This window comes from Ricinus communis, chromosome 3, assembly GCF_019578655.1.
Source record: "Ricinus communis isolate WT05 ecotype wild-type chromosome 3, ASM1957865v1, whole genome shotgun sequence".
Lineage (NCBI taxonomy): Eukaryota > Viridiplantae > Streptophyta > Magnoliopsida > Malpighiales > Euphorbiaceae > Ricinus > Ricinus communis.
In genome coordinates, this window is record NC_063258.1 from 13962988 (window position 1) to 13968174 (window position 5187).

A 5187-nucleotide genomic window follows, 5' to 3' on the forward strand; every position below is an offset into this window, starting at 1 on the left:
GAAGTACGTGAGCTATAAGTCTAGGTTCGCTAGTGCAGGTCTTCATAAGTCTGTATAGTTCTTGAAAGAACTCATAACTTAATTCTCTACAAGGTAGAATACCAAAATAATATGCTCACTAGCCTCAACTATTCAGTTGCATGCAGTTTTCATAGTGCGAAAGCCCTCATTCCATAAGAAGAAAAAACTAAAAGTTAAATATGAATAAATAAATAAAGAAAGATGAATAAATCAAAGTCAAATAAAGAACTAGAGATGAGTTGAGTGGCCAACAACTCTCATAGTCCTAAATTTTAAGAGCCAACTTAATGAAAATAAAGGAAAATTCATGTGGGCCTGCTTAATCACACTCCGACTTAAATTACACTATTACATGTGTCCCAAAGATCAAAATGTTCGCATTCCCACTTCTATTAATCGAAAGTAATATGGTTTCTCTCTTATGTGCATCGATTTGCATCTCATATTGCTTGATCATCAAGCAATGCTCCAATGCCACTGGTCAAGATTATCAATTGCATTCCCATGATTCCTTAACAAAAATAAGGAAAAATTCATGTGCGCGTACCTAATAACACTCTGGCCCAATATACTTCATTATATGCCTCACAAACATCAAAACACGCTCACTCACAGTGGGATTAATTGAAAGCAACATGATTTCTCCTTTATATGTGTGGATTTATGCTTCATCTTGCTTGATCTTCAAGCTAGGCCCTAATGCCACCGGACAAGCTTGTCAAGTATGTTCTGATGATCCCTTATGCCAATCCTTGTGTCATTATGTAGTCTTCATGCCTAGAGGAACAAGGAATGACGAAGATCCTAATGGTACAATTCCTACATCAGAATATTTAAGCGTGCCTCGATTCACGCTGTTCCTTCTCTCTTTTAAAAGATTCATCTATAATAATTTTGAGAATTATATCCATACTCGATTAGCTATTTTTTTCTTCACATTCGTCCAAGTATAGGATCAGTGCCTATGATTGTCGCTTTCATAAGCTTTCTCTTAACAGTTGTGTTTATGCTCCCCAAATAAAACCAAACCATCGTACTAAATAAAGAGGAGTTGACTGGTCAACAATTTCGGTTGTCCTAAATTCTGCAAAGTTCTTGGAAGAAACCATAACTTGATTTTCTAAAAGGTAGAAAACTGAGATAATATGCTCACTAGCCTCAACTATTCTATTGCATGGGGTTTTTATAGTGTGCAAGCCCTCATTCCATAAGAAGAAGAAACTAGATGCTAAATATGAATAAATAAATATAGAAAGATAAATAAACTATGATCAAATCAAGAACTAGAAAAGAGGTGATAGGTCAATAACTCTCGTAGTCCTAAATTTTTTATGAGTCTGCTTAATAATATCAAGAAATAATTTGCGTGGGTATACCTAATAACTCTTCAGCCCAAATTACATCACTACATGCATCCTAAACATCGTAACACGTGCATTCCTATTTGGATTGATAAAAAGCAACATGATTTCTACTTTATGCGTATGGATTTACATCTTCTCCTATAAGATAATCAAGTCACTCTCCAATGCTACTGGTCAAACTTGTCAATCGCATTCCTAGGATTTCGTACGCCAATCCTTGATATGGAACCTCCATGAATAAACTTGAAAACTCCTTTTGAATTGCAGGCCCCCAACACATTAACATGAAAAGTTCTTGAAATAATTCGTAACTTGATTTTCCACAAGGTAGAAAATTGAAATAATATGCTCAGTAGTTGACTAGTCAACAACTCTCATAGTCCCAAATTTTATGAGCCAGCTTAACAAAAATAAAGGGAAATTCGCATGGGCATATCAAATAAAACTCCAATCCAAATGACTTCAGTATACTCATTACAAATATTAGAGCACTTGCATTTCTGCTTGTATTATGCTTGGATTAATTGCAAATAACATGATTACTCTCTTATACGTATGGACTTATGTCTCGAAAGAGACAAAAGAGAAATAAACAAAATGAGAATATAGCTAGGATTTCATATCTAATAAGGAAAGAAATCACTACTTCTTTATTCTTCCATATGGCATATGTAAGGATTGAATCAAAATGATTTAAAGACAATGGTAGATAAAACACACAAAAGAAAGAAAGGACATGGGCTATAAGGAAGGACAAATCCCAATAGTGCAAATCCTGAATCAGAATATTTGGGCGTCCCTTAATTCTCGCTGCTCCCTCTCTTCAAAAAGATTCATCCACGATCATTGTAAGAATAATATCAATATTCTATCATCTAATTTTCTTTCTTTGCATTGGTCCAAGCATTGGATTAGTACTTGTGATTACCACTTCAATGAGCATTTTTACTCAACACTCGTGTTTATGATCCCCAAATAAAACCAAACCCTCATACTAGACAAAGATTAGAAAGAGAGGCACAAAAGAGATGAACAAAATGAGAACATAGGTAGGATTTCAGATCCGATAAGGAAAAAGATCACAAGTTCTTTATTCTCTTTCATATGGCTAAGCATAAGGATCAAATCAAATTGATTTAAACACAATGATAGACAAAGAACATAAAAGAAATGAAAGACGTAAGTGATAAGTCAAAGTTCGCTAGCGCGAGTCTTCATAAGTTCGAAAAGCTCTTGAAAGAACCCACAACTTGATTTCCTGAAATGTAGAAAACTAAAATAATATGCTCATGATATGCATAGTTTTACACATATTTTTTGACATGTTACCATGCATTTATTCTATTTTCATTCCAATATCACCCGTGTTTTGTGTCCTTTCGTGTTTCAGGAGATTTTATAGGTCCATCATCAGTGCTTTAGCAATTTTAGATTAATTTCAGGCGAAAACGAATGAAATCAGAAGCTTTTAACCTTAGGTTGACTTTTAGGAAGTCAACATGGCCCGTGTTGGAGCCCATGCAAGCATTTCAAGCCGTGTAGCTTAAGCACTTTGAAGCAGCATGTTTATCGAGGGTACCACGCCCTAGAGCACGGCCTGTGTTGGTTAACACGGGCAAGAATATGGCCATGCTCGATTCAGTTCATTCTGTCAATTGGAGTCCAACACGGCCCGTGTTGAGGGACACAAGCTAGAACATGCCCGCATTTGTGCAATGAATAAAAGGAACGAGCCAAAAAGAGAAAAGAGAGTTCTGAATCGGTGATTTGACTTTTGATCTTCCATTGTAATTTTGGTAGACGTGTTGTCATGCATTTCAGGGGGCTTCCAAGAAACCGATTCCACCTTGGAACGTTAGATTCATGATCTGGGTTTTGGATTGAAGGTTGAGGAGGAGTTTTGGAGCAAATCAAGAAGCAATTATGGAGATCAACCATAGTGTAGATCAAGACTTTGAGCTGTTCATCCGATTCTAGAAAAAGGGTGTATATCTTACGATTTCTTTATTCTTTCATTGTAATTGAATTCATATTTTCTTTAGACATGAACATGTGTAGCTAGATTGGTTGAACCAATTGGGGTTCCTTACTATGTTGGCTTTGTACTGAATTGTTAAGATTGGTTGAGCTTCCTTTCTTATATTCTTTTTGCAATTAATAATTAAATCCAGTTCTCTTTACATCGAATGTGTTGATTACTGTTCATAGAATTCTTTTAGCAATTAAGAAATTCTAATTGAGTTTGGAAATTTAATCGCAAGATCAGGTTAATTTTCACTTAGAGATAAGATTAATTAATTTGCCGGATTAAAGCTTAAGGCTAACTTAATAATCAATAGTTAGGAAGAGATTCCAACTTTAGGTTCTTAGGTTTAGGAATTTGGTTGTCTCAAGAGGGAAACTGAATTCAGTTAAGAGTTCATCCATGGGTAGCATAATCAGACTCAACAATTTGTTACCTTTTGATTGATTGACAACTAGTCTAAGTTCCCTTTAGGTTTGCTTTCTAGTCTTAATTGGTCTATTAACTCATTCATTTTCTCATTCCATTTAGAACTTAGGTTTTAGTCATTAGTAAATCTATAAACCATCCGTCATTAATTTTAGGCTAGATAATAAAGAATGAAATATTTTAATACTTGTCGTTGTGCTAGGCTACATCGATAGGTTCACTGCCTTAGTTGTAGTTGCATATGTAGTGCATCAAGTTTTTGGCGCTATTGTTGAGGAATCTTTATTTGAAAACTAGAGTGAAATTTGCTATTTGTTACTTTAGCCATTTTTCTTTTCTATTTTTTTGACATTTATTTTTATTCATTTATCCATTAATTTATTTGCTTGGTTTGTTGCTGCCTTGTTCATTTCAGGTAGTTTATGACCAGGAGTTCTAATCCTGCACAAGTAGACCCTCTGCCCGAACTAAAGCGATACCTCAGGCAGTCGAGGAAGCGATTAGACGTGGAGGAAGAGAAGTAGATTGAGATTTATGTCCATACACCAGTAGACATGGGAGACGACAACAACAATGTCGCTGAAGCGAACAGGACGATGTACGAGTTTGCTAGACCTTCCTTGGAGGGGATGCACTAGAATATTAAGGCCACCTGTTGCAGCAAACAATTTCAAAATTAAGCCAAATGTCATTCAGATGGTGTAAAGAGTGTATAGTTTGAGGGTTTGCCTAGTGAAGATCCTAATGCCCACATTGTGAATTTCTTAGAGATTTGTGATACCTTCAAAATAATGGGACTAGCGATGATGCCATTCTGCTTAGGCTGTTCCTATTATCCTTAAGGGATACAGCAAAGAGATGGCTACAGTCCCTATCAGCCAACACCATCAGCACCTGGAGTTTTTTGGCTGAGTTCCTCCTGGTAAGACTGCAAAGACGCGTAATGATATTTCTTCTTTTGTACAGTTTGATTAAGAGAGCATGTATGATGTGTGGAATAGGTATAAGGACTTACTAAGATGTTGCCCACACCATAGTTCACCAGTATGGATGCAGGTGCAGACTTTTTATAATGGCTTGAACTCATCCACAAGGTATATGGTAGATGCAGCTACAGGTGGGGCCATCAACAGTAAGATGCCAGAGTAGGCCCAAAATTTAATTGAGGAGATGGCCATGAACACATATCAGTGACAGTCTTCTAGGAGTAGGCAGGATGGCAAGGAGTGGTGAACTAGGTAGATTCTACATCAGCCTTGGCAGCTCAGGTGGAGCTTTTAGCCAAGAAGATCAACCAGCTCTAGATGCCAGTCCAAGCAGCATAGCTTGGCTACGAGTCTTGTGGTGGCC

The 5187-nt window shown here is 36.6% G+C and overlaps 1 non-coding gene across 1 annotated transcript; it reads right to left on the bottom strand.

Moving 5' to 3' along the window:
- Positions 1–4771: 4771 nt before the first annotated feature.
- On the bottom strand, positions 4772–4877 carry LOC125369660. Its single transcript, XR_007215337.1, has one exon. It is a non-coding gene; the product is annotated as a small nucleolar RNA R71 (small nucleolar RNA).
- Between the last annotated feature and the right edge of the window lie 310 nt (positions 4878–5187).